This window comes from Dendrobates tinctorius, unplaced genomic scaffold (genome assembly GCF_039654945.1).
Source record: "Dendrobates tinctorius isolate UK_male_01 unplaced genomic scaffold, ASM3965494v1 ptg000070l, whole genome shotgun sequence".
Classification (NCBI taxonomy): domain Eukaryota; kingdom Metazoa; phylum Chordata; class Amphibia; order Anura; family Dendrobatidae; genus Dendrobates; species Dendrobates tinctorius.
Window position 1 is genome coordinate 12,950,587 of NW_027361738.1, and position 21,532 is coordinate 12,972,118.

At 41.0% G+C, this 21,532-nt stretch overlaps 1 protein-coding gene across 6 annotated transcripts in view; it reads left to right on the plus strand.

Annotated features, from left to right (window-relative positions):
• Positions 1-21,532, plus strand: part of OSBPL3 (oxysterol binding protein like 3) — a 181,150-nt gene that overhangs the window by 40,491 nt on the left and 119,127 nt on the right. Inside the window, exon 3 of one of the 6 annotated variants that reach the window (XM_073581390.1) lies at positions 13,526-13,568. The exons of 3 other annotated variants lie outside the window; for them this stretch is intronic. The gene's annotated coding sequence lies outside the window, so the exon portion shown is untranslated. Of the gene's footprint in view, positions 1-5,177; positions 5,265-5,912; positions 6,237-13,525; positions 13,569-21,532 lie in introns of those variants that run through there. 2 more of the 6 variants (XM_073581393.1, XM_073581392.1) reach the window with 2 other exon arrangements.

A 21,532-nucleotide genomic window follows, 5' to 3' on the forward strand; every position in this document is an offset into this window, starting at 1 on the left:
AATTATAAGCATTATCAGCTTATTACAAAATGACATCAAACAGTTTTCAAGTCAAAACTTTATTCTCGGTGATGTTACATTTGCACATAGGACCCCTTGTTCGAAAGAAGCTTCTGAACTCTCTTGTCCATTGAATTTGTCAGTTTTTGGATGGTTTGTGCTTCAATTGTTTTGCATGTGGACAGAATACCCTCCCAGAGCTGTTGCTTAGATGTGAACTGCCTCCCGCCATCATAGGCACTCCTTTTGATGATGCTCCAGAGGTTCTCAATGGGGTTGAGGTCAGGGGAAGATGGTGGCCACACCATAAGTTTGTCCTTTTTTATGCCCATAGCAGCCAGAGATGCAGATGTGTTATTTGCAGCATGAGACGGTGCATTATCATGCATGAAAATGATCTTGCTGCGGAAAGCACGGTTCTTCCTCTTGAACCATGGCAGGAAGTGCTGTTTTAGAAACTCCACATAGATTATGGAGTTCATCTTTACCCCTTCAGGGACCCTAAAGGGGCCGACAATCTCTCTCCCCATGATTCCAGCCCAAAACATTAATCCACCTCCTCCTTGTTGGCGCCTTAGCCGTGTTTTCATGGGGTGTCCATCAACCAGCCATCCTCCACTCCATCAATCTGGACCATCGAGCGTTGCACGGCACTCATCGGTGAACAAAACAGTTTGGAAGTCAGTCTTCATGTATCGTTTGGCCCACTGGAGCCGTTTCTGCTTATGTGCAGTGGATAGAGGTGGTCGACAGGATGGCTTACGCACAGCTGCAGACCTCTGAAGGACCCTGCATCTTGTTGTTCGGGGGACGTTGGAGGCACCGGCAGCTTCAAAAATTTGTCTGCTGCTATGACAAGGCATTTTTGCAGCTGCTCTTTTAACCTGACGCAATTGCCTGTTGGAAAGAGTCCTCAATTTTTCCTTATCAGCACGCACACGTATGTGCTGGGAATCAGCTACATACTTCTTGATAGTGCGATGATCACGATGAAGTGTCTTGGCAATGTTGATTGTAGTCATGCCTTGACCTAAATACTCCATAATTTGTTGCTTCTTAGCAGCCGACACATCCTTTTCTTTCCCATTTTGGCAAAAAATGTAGGCTGCTTAATAATGTGGAACAGCCTTCTTAAGTAGTCTTGCCTTTATTTGGACACACCTGCCAAACTAATTTGCACAGGTATCTGCAATTGCTTTCAGTGATATAAAGAGCCCTGACACACATCACCATCAATGAGTTTAAATGACAAACAAAAAAATTCTAACTTTATCACTCCTAAACTCTTGTTGCATAATAATTTGGAACACAGTTTAATTGAGGCCCGATTAATCATTTGTGATTTTTTTTTTTTTAAATTATTTTTTATTTTAAGGCTCCTCTTTCTTTTTCGTCTTGTGGTATTTGCTGACTTTTTTTTCTGCCAAATTAATGAAACTTAACGTGCATGGTTAAAAAAAATTCTCATTTTTTTGTCTTTATCCTGTTTTATGGCAGAAATTAAAAACAAAAAATAAATCAATAAACTTCAAATACGGTAGTAGTCAGAAAAGTGCAATAATGAATCGTGCCCTTTGTTTTTTTTTGTCTTAGGCCTCTTTCACACATCCGTCTGTCACCATCAGTCAAAATCTGCTGTTTTGGAAAAAAAACGGATCCGCCATTTTTCTTGGCGGATCCGTTTTTTTTCCCATTGACTTGCATTATCGGTGGATCTTGACGGATGGTCATCCGTTGGATCCGTTTTTTTACGGACCCGCCAAAATTTTGGTGTCCGCAGACATGACAGGACGGACACTGCAACGTTTTTTTGCTGGCCGGATCTGCATTTGTAACTGCGCATGCCTGGAAGAATTGCCTCTGGCGGAAATTTAACCCGACATGCTTGGTCTGGCGGCTGAAAAAAATTCTCTCTCTCCCCCTCCCCATTCCCCACAGGTTCCTTTTAAATTTCTGCCTTCCCCGGATCCGTCAAAGCAACGGTCCGGTAGCACACGTGCTTTCAAAACAGTTGCGGATCTGTGTCCCGCTATTTTCACGGGTTGCAACTGATGAAAAAAACGTCTGTGTGAAACAGGCCTTAGAGGTATGTTCCATTGGGCGTACTTCACAGACAGAAACCATATACAGTCACATATATTTAATTTATTTTATTTTGCTCTCTTGTATAGCGCCATTATTTCCACAGCGCTTTACAAACATTATTCTGCCGTTGACTCTCATATTAAAGGAATACACATTGCATGTTGTTCCAGGAGCTGCTAATATAAGGAGTCATTTCTATCTGTGCAGTACATTATGATGGCTTCTATCTATGGTGGAAATATGAAGTTTTAATTTTTATTTTTCCTTATGGGAAAAAATATATTTTCCGCAAATTGGTGCAATTACTTATGAAATGGTCAGTTCAGCTGTGAAACAAATTTACACTTATAATAGAAGCATTAAGTAAAGATTAAATTGCTGTTGAAATCCTCTTTAAATTATTAGTCTCTTCCTATAATTACAGTGGGTCACTCAGGCATGAACGCCCGCGGTATTTAATGGATTAGGTTGCACTGTATGTCCCTTATTTTGGGAGTAGTCAGTGAACCAATCAGTAGGTGCAGGTCTGGTGCTCTGCCATCACATCTTCTTGTTTTTGTCATTTAAGTTATGGTACATTATGGTCACTTACCACTGAGATCTACAGATTAGACATTTTCCAGTTTTATGTACGTAACTATAAGAAATAGCTCAAAAAGTGTCACTACACCAGTCTGAACAAGGTCCCAATAGGAACTGCAGCGTAGATGGGAAGGGTCAAAAAATCCCATAAACTATTAAAAAAAAAAAATACTTTTCTACATATATTTGATAAATATATATACATTTTGATAAATTGCTTCTGTTTCTATATTCTAAGTGGTTTTGCACTATGGTAGTTTTCTATTGTACAGATGTCTGCCACTAATTTGGCCTTTTGGGATGGAGCCGTGACGTTCCAGTGATTCTTATCCGCTGAATATGAGTTGATACATCTATGAATGATTTATTGGCCTGACTTGGGTGTTTTTAGTTTCTGTGGAGGTCTTTTTCTCCGGATTTGTTTATTGTCCTGCATTAGAGCGTAGCGTTTTATTGTTTTTTTTTCTTGTTTTTTTTTTTTGTAACTAATGCTTATTAATACATGTTAGTGACATAATGACACTTTCTAATGTACTTTGGGCATCTCTGCTTGCAGACTTGTAGATGTGTGGTGTACTGTAAAGGGCCTGTCACACTAAGCGATATCGCTAGCAATATCGCTATATTGTCACTGGTTTTGTGATAGTGATATTACTAGCGATATCGCTGCATGTGATACTTATCTCCGACTGACTCCCCCGCTGGTTATCGCTGATCGCTCGAGAACGTCCTGGGCCGTTTCTCGTCTTCAGCTTCCTGCTGGGCTTCCTGTGGCGCCGACGAGCGACGCGTGTACGCGGGCGGGAGGACGTCAGGATCGCCTTGTCTGACAGGTAAGTAGTGACCCCCGACCCCAGCGATGTCGCTGGTGAGATCTGCCTGTGTGGCAGCTCACTAGCGACCACTTAGCGATGCACCAGCGATCCTGACCGCGTCATATAGAGCTCTCTTTTTCCAGAGATTTTCGGCTCTGAATAGGACTCTGAATACAAGCTAGTAGAGTTTATGATCATTGACTGTGAAAAGATCTTTAGTTTTTTGCTGTTGGGTGCGTTAGTAGAAGGTTTCTAAAGGATTCCCCTACCTAAAAAAAAGTTCTCACGTTCCGCCAACCCTCACGACTACCCCGTACATATGAACCTTTGGCTGATGTGAGCATTCATGTTTTCCATGGAAATGACCAAGATGTCTGCCATCAGCTCAGAGTGATTGAATCTGAACTCCAGTATTGTCGAGTTCCCTCTTATGAGACTTTTTAATTGCGAAATAAGTAAAAATTCAAGTTTTTCTGTAAAACCCCTCTAGAATACAAAGCTAAAATGTATTATGTTGTAACAGTTTCCGATTTTTCTCTGACCTGAATACATACTTTAGATACATCTTCAGTAGTTTGTGACTTTTACCTTGTACTCAACAAAACGTTCCAGGAAATCAGCATTTATGAGTCACACAGCTTCTGATTTTGTGTCATATGCTAAAAAGGGATATTTCAGTTTACACCAGGGTATAGATACAATCCTGTGTACACGGCCAACAAATGTCATTTTCGCATATGTATCCATACACAAGAATTACACATGTCTGGAACATTTTGTCTATCATGAAATATTTTTATTGACCAATCAATGCCAAGCCGAGTAATAAATCTACCCAAATGTCCCCTAGACGTGTGCTCATCAGCTTTGTCATCACAGTCCGATCTTTGAGTCGTTTGATCAGAAGAAACTGTTCGGGACGTACAGAGGTGTTGTTACCCAACGATCTTAAGTCTAATGTTGGGATTTGTCGGCATTGCTTTTTGGCTTGGTTGTAAATACTCTGCCAGTTACAGTTTGTATAATAAGCTGCATGCACAGATTGACTAATTTCAGAGCTGAAATCTCCCAGCATTCCTTGCTGCCTAATCTCTGCACTGAGGATTTTCCGTCCTGTTAAGAACTATCTCACTGCATTTTGGAAGCCTCGATAAAGAGTTCCTTAAAAACAAATAATTCTCTGTCCACAGGACTCGTTAATCGAATGGGGAACGACCATGGGGCTCCAAAATGGAGGTCTGAAAACAGGCTAGGGAATTCCTTGCTGATTGCCGGGGGTCCAGCCGCGGTGCCCCTCATTCATCCCAATAACAGAGCTTGGGGACCAAGGTCCCAGGCTCTCCAGACACCTGGCGTGAATGGAGTGGAGGTGCGCATGTTGGATCTCTTCTCCATTCATTGTCTATAGGATGTCCACAAATCTGACTAGTAATAATGTTTTGGATATTCCCATGGTAGTTATTGGAGCTCTCTTATGTGGATATCATGTAGGCTTTATGGAGTATAGATCTCTGCTAGCTCATTCGTATTACTATACTGTAGTCATGGTATTTATATCTATTTTTTTTCCATTTGCACACCCATGTAAACTGAGTAACCCCTGTCTAGCCTAACCTGTACATCTGGTTTCTAGGTCCTGGGATGGTCATGCTTGCGTCTTGCTAAAATGCTTTTCATTATTTGGTGATACTACAGACACTAAGCTGTATGTATACAAGAGTTATTTTATAAGAAGCATGATATGATTTTACGTGGATATGAGCCAAATGCATGCGATCTTTGGTAAGTCTGTTATAGCTACAGTTGTCTGGAGACCTGTCATTGTGTAATATTGTACTGAGGTTATGTAGGGAGCAGTTGACTTTTCTGTAATGTTTTACTATGTTTTATAGCACTAAGCAATAGGTCAAGAAAAATGTTGTGCTTCCTTATTTTGGCTAAGACACTTATAAGTAATTAATAATGTGACATTGGTATCTTCTAAATTGTATTCTGAAAGCAAAATCCAATACAAGAGCGATGTACAATTAGATATCTGAAAGAGACCAATGCTTGGGTCAAAGTATGGCTTACCATGAGGTCAGTGCTTACTCAGGCCTGTTCATATCATTTTACAGCTTTCCACCAGACTTGGGCTGTAGATATGTGGCAACTTTGGCTGTGACACAAGTTATGTGGCCAAAGATTGATCGGTTACAGCATATTGCAGGTGAATGGGGTCACAATGTGATACCCAGGACACTGTGACTGCGCCAGACAAGTCTCAAATATTTGGAACAAGTTGGAGTTTTTATGTGACTTGTTTTTGGTGGTTGACAGTTGTCATTTAAAGACTCCTATAAATTTAAAAAAAACAAAAAACATATACCAAACGTTATGTATTTTTTCAGGTTGCCTCTGCATGGGCAACCCCTTCTTAATCAAAATGTTTGGCCCCCATAAAATAATAAAGCCTATATTTGCCTCCCATGCCAGCTCTGGTTTTTGCGTTGTTGGCACTTGGGCTGGTGCTTGCGTGCAGTTTTTGTGAGACGTGATGCCAGCACCCAATCAGCGTGGGTGTCATTGTCCCCACCTTCGGACAAATTAAACATGGACGAGAATTCAGGGCTGCAGCTGATCTGACTTTCTCTTCCTGCTCAGTTTGGCAGGAGGCGAACAAAGTGACGCTGGTGCTAATTGGGCGCCAGTGTCACAACAACGAGCCACTGGAGAGCGAGTACCAACACAGCGGGAACATTGCCGGCACGGGAGGTGAGTATAGGCTTTATTTTTTCACTAGCTGAAGAGCCCGGCGTTGCCTGGGCATAGTAACCAACTGTGGTTAGTTATAACAAATTTATAATGATTATATTGCACATAAAAACCGTGCATCTAATCCTATCCTGTGTGATACTGACTGCTGAGCCGTGTATCTAATCCTATCCTGTGTGATACTGACTGCTGAGCCGTGTATCTAATCCTATCCTGTGTGATACTGACTGCTGAGCCGTGTATCTAATCCTATTCTGTGTGATACTGTGTGCTGAGCTGCGTATCTAATCCTGTCCTGTGTGATACTGCCTGCTGAGCCATGTGTCTAATCCTCTCCTGTGTGATACTGACTGCTGAGCTGTGTATCTAATCCTATCCTGTGTGATACGGACTGCTGAGCCGTGTATCTAATCCTATCCTGTGTGATACTGGGCTCCCCCTGCAGTCTGTGCTGGCACGGTAATAAATTGTGTTATTTCCAGCTTTACAGAAGGACGTTAACACCATAGAAATGATAAGAATAATAGGCCTCAGTTACCACAACTGTCTACAAAGAAAACTGTTGCTGATAGCAACCAATCACAGCTCATTTTTCATCTTTTAAACAGCTCTGGGACAGCGTGGCGAGTTTTGAGTGGCGACTTTTGTGTTTGGACTTTTATGTGGCGAGGTTGGTGTATGTGTGGTGAAATGTGTGCTGAGGGTGGTATATGTGTTGAAGCACGTGGTAGTGTGTGGCGCATTTTGTGTGTGTTCATATCCCCGTGTGTGGTGAGTATCCCATGTCAGGGCCCCACCTTAGCAGCTGTACGGTATATACTCTTTGGCGCCATCGCTCTCATTCTTTCAGTCCCCCTTGTTCATATCTGGCAGCTGTCAATTTGCCTTCAACACTTTTCCTTTCACTTTTTCCCCATTATGTAGATAGGAGCAAAATTGTTTGGTGAATTGGAACGCGCGGGGTTAAAATTTTGCCTCAAAACGTAGCCTATGACGCTCTCGGGGTCCAGACGTGTGACTGTGCCAAATTTTGTGGCTGTAGCTGCGACGGTGTGGATGCCAATCCTGGATATACATACATACATACATACATACATACACACCCACATTGAGCTTTATATATTAGATAAGATAAATTTGCTTTTTTCTCTGCCAAAATTGATCAGTCATTATCAAAATGGTCAATTCTGAGATAAATTCTATATTCTGTGACGACCGATACGCCCATTACTGAGAGAGTAAATGGCGGCCGCTACTGAGAAGGTTCTATGTTGATAGAAGGGAGGAAGAGGGAGGGGCTCTGACTCTAGCTCCTCCCATCTATATAGAAACTTATGAGCACCAGCCGCCATCCCCTATCTCCGTAATGAAAAAGTCTTTGATAATGACTGATCACTTTTGACAGAGAAAGAAGTAAATTTCTCTGACAAAAAATAAGCAACTGTGTAATATATCTTATGTGTACTATTGATTTATGAAATAAAAAAAAAAAAAAAAAATTTAAAAAGGTGGTTACTCTTTATTGCATCTGGCAGAAACTTGTATCCATCATGGAGTACCATCAGGGAGAAGTCAGACTCTTTTTTTACTTTATTTCATTATTATGATTTTTATTTGATTTTATGTAAAAAAAAAAAATGTTTTTGTCGATGGTAAGTGACAATTAATGTTCAGGATAAAGTTAGACAGTTTTTTTCAATTCCTGGCAGCAAATCGGGCTGCGATATAATGCCTGCCAAATTGGTCACACTCTCCATTTACGGGTATAGAAACTTTTGCTATTTCTGGTGATGTTTTGGCTTTGGATAGGCAACAGGGGGCAGATAAATAAGAGTTTGTCTATTTTCTCCTACATTCAGTTATAACTAGGTTTGAGTGAATTGGTTCGGATTCGGTTCCGGATACGATCGGAATCGAATGTTTTTGCAATATTTGTCGAACACAGCTGAATGTCATTAGAGTCAATGGGAGTAGAAATTACCGAATATGTTCAGAACTGATCATAAGACATACATTCGGCACGAATAGGGTACCAATATGGCACGAATATGGCAAATTCAGGTAAGGCAACCGAATCCAAACAAATTCGCTCAACTCTAGTTCTTACATGCCAGTGGGTAACATTAGATGTTTCTGTCTACAGAAAGGAATGCATCTGGTTTGTACAAGTGCGAACATGTTCTTACTGTTCATGTGATAGAAGCCTGCATAGTTCTTCTCATGTATGTGCTCAGTGCAGTTTTCAATTATAAAGACACTTTCATGGTTGCACTTTACATAAAATTGATAGTTATAAGGCAGTGATTTATGTAAATGAGAAGCTCTTATAATGGTATGTTAATTTTACCTCCGTAAAACATGTTAAAAGCTTCTTGGGAAACCGTGTGGGATACGTTTAGCTGTGATTCAATATGTCCTCTCATCAAGGGAAAAATCCTTGTGAAATAATTCTGATCTTCCTTCGCTTAGTTATTTAGGAATTGGTGGAGTTGATTCCACTTTTTCGGATGCGATGGCTGCCACTCTTCTGGGAGGGATTTCGACACTTGTATCTGTGGGAATATGTACCCACATTTATCCAGAAGAGCATTCGTGAGGTCAGACACTGGTGTTGGACGAGAGGACCCAGTTCCTAATCTCAGTTTTCGTTCATCCCAAAGTTTGTTGGATGGGGTTGAGGTCCGGGCTCTGTGTGGCCAGGCAAGTTCTTCGGCACCCAACAGTGTCTGTTATAGAAACCCAAAAAAGAGGACCAATTATAAATATGTCAACTTCCAAAAGGAAATATAGAAACCAAAAAAAGGGAAGTAGAAGACGACAAAATTAAAATATGGAATTGTATTAATCACAATTAAAATGTACAGTGTGTAAAGAATGAACAAGGCAGAGTCCTCCTCCCTGTGTCACCATCTGACAGGTACTTGCTGCATTCTGCTATGTGCAGCCTTTTGGCTGATCTGTGATTACTGGCCCTCAATATATATTTTGTTCTCAGCGCTTTCTTTCTTTGAAGATGAAGCTTTATTATTTGGGTTAAACCCCAGGGTCATTTTCAGTACTATAATTATAGTCTTTCAGCACTATGCACCTTGGCATGAACTTATGAAATAGTTTCATCTTAGTACTGTAAATTCTTTAGCACCATGCACATTGGCATGAATTCATAAAATTTGACACTTTATTCTGGCACTATGCACTTTGTATACTATATCTTGATTTCATGAAGTATCCTACACGGATTCTAGTCTACCACTTATGCATCCACATGGATTTATTATTGTGTAATCAGTGGTTATAATTTTGGTCCGCTATTTATGTAGTGTTTCTACCGTTTGCTCTACCTGTCCACTTGGTTTTATTTGTATGGTGACATTGGGTACACTCTGCCTTGTTCTACATTAATTCTTTAGATATTGTACATTTTAATTGTGATTAATAACATTTCATATTTTATTTTGTCTTCTACTTGCCTTTTTTTGGTTTCTATATCCCCAATGTCTGTTATAGCCCTTGCTTTACACTGTGGCACAGTCACGCTGCAACAGAAAAGCACCAAAGTTGGAAGCATAATCTTGTCCAAAAAGTCTTGGTAGTCTGGTAGTCTAAATCATTAGGATTTCCCTTCACTACAAGTGAGGGGCCAAAGGCTGAAAAACATCCCCCTACTATTATCCCACCTCTCCCAAACTTTATAATTGCAATCATAATAGTAAACCATTTTCATCCATCCGACAACCAGATAGTGTGTGTCATCACTCCAGAGAACACGTTTCCACTGCTGTCTACAGTAATGGCATCTTTACGCCACTTCATGCATTGTGCTTGGTGATGCAAGGCTTGCATACAGATACTCTAACATGGAAACCCATGCCATGAAACTTCCAGTGCACAGTTTTTGTGCCTATTTTTCTTTCCTTTAGTCCACTGTACGTTGGCTACTTTTATGCACGATGCGCCTCATCACTGGTTGACCTCGCTCTGTAACTTTGTAGTCTGCCACTTCATGATAGAGTTGCTGTGGTTTCTAAATGCTTACACTTTTTCAATAACACTTTTCCCAGGTGACTGTGGAATGTTTAATGGGGAACAAATGTACAAACTGACTTGTTATAACAGTGGTGCCCTATTACAATACAGCTGGTGCCAGACAGAGACGGACGAGGGCCCTCCGCAAGAACAGTGTATATGTCAGTAGTAGAAGCTGCTTGATACTTTGGAGGTGTAAGTGGCGCCCCCTTGCTCTTTGGGCCCTGTGTGGGTGTACTGCGCTCGGACCCTGAGCTCTTTAGGACAAGTCATTAATATAGGTAGACAGCCGGCGAGTGATTGGATATTATACACCTGTGGCAATGGGACCGAATAGAAAAAACCTGAATTCAGTGTTTAAAAAGTGTCTCCCAATACTTTAATTCTTTACAGTATATTACCTGAGCGGTATGTATGGGTCACACAGTTACCAGTGTAGGCAGCATGAGCTACTGAGCTCACTGATTGCCTGCAGCACTGTCAATCTGATATCAGCGCTGCAGACAATAACAGATATAGAGAGCAGCAGTGAAAACGGCGCTAGACCTGGTGAGGGTAAGAAAGCTCAAGTTTTTTTTTTAATTATTATTTTGGCTTCAAAGAAACACAAATCGCACGTGTGGAGATGGGTTTTCCCAAAATGGAAAACCCCTTTAATGACTAAGCCTTAATGACCTGCCTATTTTAGTGGTATTGACCATGAGTGAGCCGAGATCAACCACACCGTACATTTGGAGTACTAACCTCCGAGCTGACGTAGATCTGAATATGACACACAGACTACATTTATAATAAGCCGCATACACCTGTGACACCAGAATTTGGCGTATGATTTTATAGTGCACGTTTTCACTGTTTGCTGGGGAATATACATTTTCAGAATGATAGTAAAAGATACATTTTAAGGCTGTGTTCACACACAGCGGGTTTTTTTAGCGGTATTTTTAGCGGATTTTCCAATAAAACCGCTAAAAATAAGCTTTCCATTTATTTTTATGCATTTTGCACTTTTTGTGCATACTGATGCGTTATTTACCGTGAAAAAACCGCTTTGCGGTAAAAAACGCAGCATGCTCATTAATTTTGTGGATTTTTCTGCGTTTCTGGCTATTTCTATGCGTCTTGAAAACGCACAGAAAAAAGTATAAAAACTGCGCATTTTTTGCGCAAAAAAAAGCGCGGAAAACGTGCAGAAACAGACGCGCGGTTTCTGGGAAGGGAGTCAGGTTTTTCAGCAGAAATTTTCTGCTACGTGTGCACATAGCCTAAGGGTAAGTTTATGTTCACCAGTATTGGATTCGCCCCTCTTTGAGACACTCTTTCTGTTAGTTGATGGCCAGGGTTGGGGTAAAAAATGCAAAGTCTCAAACTTTTTGTGCAACTTTGAGTTTTGCAAGAATGTTGCCACATTTCAAATAGTTTTACACATGATTTCTGGTGAAAACTGGTGACTTGTTTCCAAAGCACAAGAATGAGATTCCTCAAGTCTGTTTACATGCTACAAAATAATGCACATTCCACAAGAAAGATATATATCTTTGTACCGAGTTAGCCAGTAGATAGAAAAATATTCAGAATTGAGAGTCCTCAGTGGTTGATACCTTTTAATGGCTAACTGAAGAGATGGTAACACATTGCAAGCTACTCGTGTCTCTTCATCAGGCATTGACTAATACAAAATCTGAAGAATCACATATTTATACACAATAGGGCACAGAAATAATGCAATAGATAAGACAAGTGACGTGAAGCAGAATTATCATTATGGGGGAGTGATAGACAGTTATGGCCATAAATATTGGACCAGTTCATAGATAAGCAGTGAAGGTTTTATTGTCCTGTGATTGGGGTCTTCTAATGTGTTGTGATGCCCCCACAAGGTCTTAGGAGCAAATTCCTTAATTGATGTAAAAAGACATAAATCCATGCGACACATTCATTCCAGCATTGAGAGTGTCAAAGGTCATCATAAATTTATACTCACAGACTCTTCTTTCTCTCTGAGATGTGAAGTTACCTTTCAATACCAGTAATTTCATGTCCATGGTGCTGTGATCAGGCATACAAAAATGTTTTGCCACAGGTAGATCCATTCTTTTTTTCTCTTATTGTGTGTCGATGAGAATTCATCTTTGTTCTCAGGTATCAACCACTGAGAACTCTCAATTCTGAATATTTTTCATTCCCCAAGAAAAATCCCAAAGACTTGTTACTTATGGGTGAGTCTCATTGACTGACTGTCTGCCATGAATGTCTGCTGCAGATAATATAGTAAATGTCTTATTTGCAATATGTAAATCTAACATGAACTTACTCTCTGAAGTGTATAAATCCTTTACTGCACCTCCGTGTGCCTTTTATTTCATGTTTATATCACCACGTACAATACCACTGATACACACTTATACAAGGGTAGCTAAGTCTGGCTTGTCCCATTCATTCCTCCTGTTCCTGCTCTGGGTCTTTGTTTCCCATTGCTGAGTAGTGTTACATTTCACTTGATGGGACCATTGTCAGAAATGTAATTCATCCAAGACACCAGCCGGACCAAACACAACCTTTCTTCCATTAGAGACCTTACAGCGCTGTTATCCAGTTGTCCCTTGTATTTCTATAATAATTTCTATGTACCAAGCGGAAAATCCCAGCACTTCATGTAGTTAGTGTTGAACTAGGAAAATGTTTAAAAACCAAAGACAGAAACATAATGATTCAACACCCTGCAGTAAATAAATAGCTTAGTGCATGAAAATAATATAATAGTTAACATGTCTTTTGATTAAAAAAAAAAAAAATGCGAAAGCCATACCACCACTCCACGGTGACCGTAATTGGGACAGTCCTAACGCTAATAATAAAAACCTTACTATTTGTAAAGTGACATGCAAGTAGATAAGGGCTGAGAGGGACGGAGTCCAACTAGGGGACACACAGGCTTGTGAGACCACATCAATATACTCATCGCTACTACTTATACAAGAAAGGCGGTCTGTCATTGATTAGGACCGCCCTCTTGACTGAAATGCCCAGAATGGGTAGAAATTTCATAAATACATGTGATGATTTTTTTTTTTTCTCCACAAAACAAAATATTTATCTGCTCCTGCCTGCAGATTTCAGTGTGGCAGGTTTCTTTAAATCTCGAGTACATGGAACTGCTGACGTATTGTAAGCATTGTTGCTTTCATCGCCTGTGATGCTGTGACCTTGACTGCTTGGTAGTGTATTAGAATAGATTTTAGCAATGTTTTCTTTCTGTGCAGACGCTGTATTTGACAATGGAGCCTGGAAACTACAATTCTGACTGTAAGTTTTGCGTTGATATGTGATCTGTCATTATTGACCTTGACTGTTTAGGTGATAGGACTTGATACGTTATCAGGTGTGCGCTACTGGTTGGTCATCTTGCAGCGTTTATGGGGAACTCCTATTAACGGTTTATCTAGGCAATGAGGTTATGTTACACTTGTAACGTGTTACCCCATTAGTCTGTTACTTCATCTAGATTATATTTGTGGAAGTCAGACCGTTCCAACTAATTTCTGGTTTGACTCTTGTCATGTTGTGTAGTCTTGCTTAGAGTACATGCCCACGTTCGGGAATTGCTGCGGGTTTAACACTGTGTATTTATGCAGTGGTCAGATGTTACAGCATAGTGGCCGAGATTTCTAGAAATCCCATGTCCACTGTGCGTATGTAATCCTGCGGATCCCCCACGGAAACTCACTCACGACGCGTCTTTAAGGACCGCAGCATGTCAATTTCTCTTGTGAAGACAGAAATGACATCAATAGAATGTACTGGATGCGGTAAATCCAGACCACACATTACGTTTGGGACCCCCAATTTAAAGATTCAGGGCTTTTTTCAGGCGTGAACATGATTGCACCTTTACCTCATATTATGGCTTTGCACTACATACCTTAACATTAAAAGGTAAAATGTTTTTTTCAACAAACTTTGCTTACAGGGTTGTTTCCTTTCACATAATTTTCAGCTCTGGCTGCAGTTTGTGTTTTATTATATTTTTATATTTTAAACACTTTATTCAGTCGCCTGGAGCCACGGGCCAGTCTCTACTGCTGCTCCCAGTGTCTGACATGGTCTGCGGCGCTGACATCACGTCAAGTGACCTCAGCGGTTCTGAAGGAAGAGTGCCATGGGCAGTGACAGCGCGGGTACCAGTCAGTGCTGAGCTCACTCATTCCCATGCAGTCAATGTGACGTCGGCAGGGCAACTACTGCCAGACAACGGGAGCAGCAACAGAGTCTTGCCGTTGGCCTCAAAGAAGGTGAATACAGTGTGGTTTATTTGTTACCAAACTGCAGCTGGGGCCGAATATTTTCCGAAAAAGAAAAACAACCATCTCCTTAAATCAATAGAACAAGTGAATGTAAGAAACTTTAATTATAAAAACTGTTTAATATATCTTCTCAACTTTTAGATCCACTTTGCCTCCCCCTGCTTCCTGAACTCGTCATTCGCTCTGACAAGGGGGCTTACCAACTGACCGAAATGTCAGGTTACAGGGAAAATCAGAGAGGCATTAACTCACAGATCATGGTGCAGCTTGTAGTAGTTGTTTTATTTCACCTCCGTGCTGGATTCATATCTACACTGCTCAGTGCTGGATTCATATCTACACTGCTCAGTGCTGGATTCATATCTACACTGCTCAGTGCTGGATTCATATCTACACTGCTCAGTGCTTCTGTAGAATATCCTCTATACTGCTTCTGCTTCTGAAAATGCTACAAAAAGAAAAAAGAGCTGGAGACTTTCCATCCATCCATGTGCATCGCATAGGAAACATCATAGTAATCTGAGTTAGAGCCTACAGAGGGAAATTGCTGAAAAATCCAGGATATAAGTCCTATATTGGGTGCAAATTTATACACATGACCAGTTTTTCTGAAAAGTTCTAATGACCGCTATCCTTTGAACTAGTGACCCTTAAATGACCATTCTTTATAATGTTTTACCATTGATACAGATTTACTATGTGAATTTTTATTATATACTTAACTACACAATTAAAATGTGAATAGTCAATGTGGGATATTTCTGGTTACTTTGTGATGTAACATGGATTTATTTGTACTATTAAATCCACCTTGCCTCACTGGACTTTTCTCCAGTATTTTATGACCATTTTGATGACTATTAACAAAGCAAAGTTAATGATTCTCCTCTTATGTGAATAGATAAGTTGTGACTCAGTCATTCATATATTAGGATTATAGCAGGTGACTGAGCTGCAGAATGACTAGCGCTTTCCAGATATGAGGGAATTAAATCATGAACTGTATTCTGGATCGTTATCGTGACATTTGGCTTTTCCCTTGGGTTTTAAGGATTTCCGCAATTTACATTATTTCTGATTTTAAACTGGCATGCAGACTTAAAAAGAAATATACTACCTTTTTTTTGCATTTTGAAATTATATTTTCTGTTTGTTAGAAAGCAATTATATATATATATATATATATATATATATATATATCTAATATATATATATATATCTAATATATAAAGCTCAAAGTGTGTATGTGTGTATGTTTGTTTGTATGTCCGGGATTGGCATCCGCACCGTCGCAGCTACAGCCACAAAATTTGGCACAGTCACACGTCTCGACCCCGAGAGCGTCCTAAGCTATGTTGTGAGGCGAAATTTTAACCCCGCGCGTTCCAATTCACCAAACAATTTTGCCCCTATCTACATACTGGGGGAAAAAGTGTGTGCGCGTCAAGCTCCGTCCCTCATTGTGATGTCACAATGCCCCTATTTGCATACTGGGGAAGCAGTGTGTGCGCGCCAAGCCCCGCCCCTCATGATGTCACAATGGTTGCCATGGCGACGCTGATGTCGTCAAGGGTTGCAAGCCCCGCCGCCGCTCATTATGATGTCATAATGGTTGACTATGAGATGGAGGATATGTATGATGGGTATATGGGAACGGCACTATGGGATGGAGGATATGTATATGGGAACGGGACTATGGGATGGAGGATGTGTGATGGGTATATGGGCACTGGACTATGAGATGGAGGATATGTTTGACGGGTATATGGGCACGGGACTATGGGATGGTGGATATGTATATGGGTACGGGATTATGGGATGGAGGATGTGTGAAGGGTATACGGGCACTGGACTATAGGATGGAGGATATGTATGACGGGTATATGGGCACGGGACTATGAGATGGCGGATATGTATGATGGGTATATGGGCACTCGACTATGGGATGGAGGATATGTATGATGGGTATATGGGCACGGGACTATGAGATGAAGGATGTGTGATGGGTATATGGGCACTCGACTATGGGATGGCGAATATGTACGATGGGTATATGGACATGGGACTATGGGATGGAGAATATGTATGATGGGTATATGGGCATGGGACTATGGGATGGAGAACATGTATGATGGGTATATGGGCATGGGACTATGGGATGGAGGATGTGTGATGGGTATATGGGCACTCGACTTTGGGATGGAGGATATGTATGATGGGTATATGGGCACGGGCCTATGGGATCGTGGATATGTATGATGGGTATATGGGCACGGGACTATGGGATGGAGGATAATTATAATTTTCTATAACTAACCACAGTTAGTTACTATGCCCGGGCAGCGCCGGGCTCTTCAGCTAGTATATATATAAGACCCAAAAACTGCAGATTGCAGGGTCATCTTGTGTGAACTCTCTATAAAGTCTATGTTGCAGTTTCAGGTTCATGCTAGATTACCAAACGTAACAATCTTGGCAGCCATTGTCCCAGCCTCATGTCTTGTGATTGCCTGTAGTTCCTGAAGGGTATGGAGTGAAATAGACTAAAATAACTCTTACATATGGCTGCGCTGCTGTTGGGTCCGGAAAACCCTACGTGCCTTCATACAAAGTTAGAAAAAAAGATAATGGCGTGCTACATCAGATGTCATAATATGGAGGTATCCGCTAATGTTCCGCAACACAGACACTAAATGATGGCAGTAATACCACGGAGTAAGGTACTGCAAGTACTACATGGTAGGGTCTGCAAAGAAACAACAACTCCCCCCTAGGCCACAGTGGTCACCTAATGTTAATGCAATATACTTTTATCATTTTGGCTTCTTAAATTAAATTTTGATTCTACATCCATTTTTAAATTTTTATATACCTAGCACTTTTTTTTTTTTCTTTTTCTCGCCATGGCTGTATGAGGTTGTGTGTGTTTTTTTTTTTTTTTTTGCAGAACTAGTTTTACTATTTTTTACAGCAGTTTTTAATTTATCATGTAACGTACTTATTATGTTTTAAACAGTTTAATAACACAGCTAGCGCCTGCAGTATATGGAGCTGAGCCCGGGCCATGCACCGTGTGAACATTAGACTTGCATGTAGGACAGATGCCGACAAGTAGATAAACGTATCGTGTTTTTTTTTTTTTCTTTTTCCTGTTTTCTAAGAGCCATAATGTTGTTGTTTTTTCTTTTTTATTCATAGATATGTCACGGTCATAGTGTGACTCCATTCACTTACATTATGCTACTATGTATCAGAGGCATAGCATAATTGACAACCAAAGTTGCAATGTAAGCCCAGCCTTAAAGGGGCTGTCCACTATTAATTAGGACAACCCATTTTCAATCTGAATGTTGGATTCCATTAAAATAAAAACGCCTATACTCTCCTCCGGTGACCGCGCTGTTACAGTAGTGTCGGCGCTCATGTTCCCGGGCCTCAGATGAGGTCGTTATATCACGTGAGTTCTGCTCCCAATTAGCACCGACTTCACTCTCCCCGACTTCGAACGTATAAGTAATCAATGAAAAGTCAGCGCTACGGCCGGCTGCTCACTACCTCCTGATTACTTATACATGCAGGGTGGGACAGTGACGCTAGCGATGATTGGGTGCAGGGCTCACTTGACACAACGACCTCATCTGAGCTCCGGAAACATGAGTGCCGTCACCACTGAAATGGCGCTGGCATTGAAACAGGGTAGTCCAAATAGTGGACAACTCCTTTTAAAAGGTTTGTACCAAGATTGGAAGTTAACCTCCTAATCTCTGGGCATAGAGAATTTTCCCTAGCCCATGGATAGGTGACAGCTTCCACTCTTGGTATTAACCCTTTAAGGTGATGTTGTGGCAGAGATGGAATAGACGCCCGTTGTTAAAAAATTATTTCTGAACATACAAACCATTGAGTCAAGAATCCTTGTAGGGATTGACAAATCGCCTCATTATGCCAGGCGTTGAGCAATTAATTCACAATTGTGCCTTGTTGGAGTGCATGCTATCTGCAGTACAGGGGAGCCTGCCAGCTCCGGCCTAGTTAATTATTTCTAATTGAAATCTTTGACTTCACTTTATCATGGTGTCACTAATTGTAATTTGAGTGAAGAAGAAAAAAAAAAAAAGCTCTGGAGCCGTCATGATAAATGAAGTATCACAGGAGTCTTCAGAGTGCATACCTACTGCTTGTGTATGTGGGAGACGCTGCGACCCCAGAGTTGCTGCGCCTGCACTTAATGAGAGGGAGGTGAAGCAATTTAGAGGGCATTGTGAGGAAGAATGATTTCTGTGGGAGGAAATGACTTCACCTTTCATTAATGTACAGTGCTCGTGTAGTAAGCCACCCATTAATAGTGGCAGAAAAGCCTGCACGCTGATCGTCATCTGTGGGCCGGGGCCCAAATGATGGAAATAGACTTCTTATTGTAGCAATTAGGCAGTGCTTCTCACTATGAGGATTTGTCATCCTCGCATCTTGTATAGTGCGTCAGATCCAGGTGCTTTCTGAGCAGCCCGGCTTGTAATTTTGATAACATGCAGTTGGTGCAGCGATCTTCCATAATATAGGACATCTGATTTTCTGTATGATAGGGACGTACACAAGAGATAATGCATCTCTCGTTGGCGGAGCCTTTTACTGGCTGTCTTGTATCAGTACATTTTAGGTGTACCTACAATATAGGGGTGCAGGTGTAGCCTCTACACCTTGGACCTTGTGCTGAAGTTGCCTAACGTAGAATTTGCCTGTCAAGGCATCCGTGTAATAAATGGCAAATAGTGGGTCATACTTTTCAACATTTAGAAGCTCAAAATTGGGAACCTTCAAACTCTGCTGTGGTGCTCCGGAGAGCAACCTAATTTTGGTCAGGATTTGCATAAACCAACATTGTCCTAGCAAAATCGTTTTTTAGGTGCGGGACTTCAGCATTTTTCGAGAAACATCAACTTGGGTTGTACATTATTGGGATGTCCAATGTGAGAAGTTAGATTATTCTCAAAATGTTTGGGTTGGCTAGAACACTTATGGTTATGGGTTATTGAATATTTACAGATGTTAATATATTGGTGACCGGTATAAAATATAAATGGCGGGATTCCTTTTTTTACTTTTGTGTTTTCTTCTTACTACTATTATATTTCAGGTGCTAACTTTAATGTACCCCAAAATAGTGACTTGAAAAATACTACACTATATCCCACAGTAAACTGAATTTCGCATAGTTACGAACTATTGTCTTAAAGAAATATTGAAAATGGACAGAGTGCTCATCCAGATAAAAGCGTTTTAAGGTGCAGTATTTGCTCACATGATATAGCTCTGAAAAGTACAACTTTTATAAAAACGTGGTAAGGTATCCAGCTGTGTTGGAAAATCCAATGACGAGGGGCGATCCAAAAGTAATGATAATCAATGCTAAACACAATGAATATAGTCAAAAAAATTTTTTATTTTTCTACATAGTCTCCTAACAAGTCTATACATTTAGTCCATCTCTTTTCTAAACTTAGAATTCCCTTCGAAAAAAATTCTTGATCTTGACACTCAAAAAACTCCCCAACAGCGGTTATCACGTCGCTAGTGTCGTCTAATTTCTTGCCCCGGAGGTGTTCCTTGAGCCGAGGAAAGAGAAAGAAGTCACTGGGGGCTAGATCTGGCGAATAGGGGAGGTGTTCCACCAGTTCAAAGCCCGCTTCTTGAATGGTAGCCATGGCAACTGCAGCTTTGTGAGCCGGTGCGTTATCTTGGTGAAACAGCACTCCAGCCCGCAGTTTGCCGTGGCTTTTCTCCTTCATAGCCTCCCGCAATCTTCTTATTTGTTCTGCGTAGTAGGAGCCCGTAATAGTGGCTCCCTTCTCCAAATAGTCCACCATAATCCTTCAGCGTCCCAAAAAACGGACGCCATAACCATCCCTGCTGAGCTTGACACTTTGAATTTCTTCGGCGTCGGTTCGTCGGCTCGTTTCCATGTCATCGATTGTTGTTTAGTTTCGGGATCAAAGTGGTGGATCCAGGTCTCATCCATGGTCAAAAAACGTGACAAAAAATTCTCCTTGTCTGCTTGGGACTTTTCGAGATTTGCTATTGAAATGTGAACTCGTTTCTTCTTTTGCTCTTCAGTTAACATTTTTGGCACCCTACGCGCGGAGACCTTTCTCATATGCAATTCTTTTGCAAGGATTCTTTGAATACTGCCATATGAGATCCCTGTGACCTCAGCTACATGCCTGATAGTCAATCTTCGATTTGCCAACACAACTTCTTCAACTTTTTTCACGTTTTCTTCATTGAGGGACGTGGATGGGCGTCCTTCGCGATGTTCATCTTCCGTCGATGTTCTTCCCAGCTTAAATTCCTTGGCCCAGCGTGCAACTGTGGAATATGGAGGAGAAGAGTCCCCCAATGTTTCCACCAAGTCGCTGTGTATGTCTTTGGTAGACATTTTTTTCAAGCAGAGGTATTTGATGACAGCTCTGAGCTCGTTTTTTTCCATTTTGATGTTCACTCCTTGGCAGTTCATATTCAAATGAATGTAGCTCCCAGGAATCGTGGCCTATTTAAGTGATTTTTTTTTTACTGGACTAGTGGGTACCTAAGAGAGAAGAAAACATTTTATTTTAATTTCTGTGTGCAATAGAAATAACCAATTATCATTACTTTTGGATCGCCCCTCGTAGTTATCAGGGAAAAGACAAGAAGGCGGATAGTGCTGCACAGCTGGTAGAAGTAAAGAATTCCAAAATCCGTGGTGTTCAGATGGTATGCGGTGTATTCTCAATGTCTTTCGAGGTCACACCGTCCTCTTCATCAGGAGAACCACAATAGCAAGATGTGCGTAAGAGGTCTGTTCAACCTCGAAACGCCTTGAGAAGTAACCACGTATCATCTGAACACCACGGACTTTGGAATTCTTTCATTCTACCAGCAGTCCAGTACTATCCGCCTTCCTGTCTTTCCCTGAGAACTATGTCATTG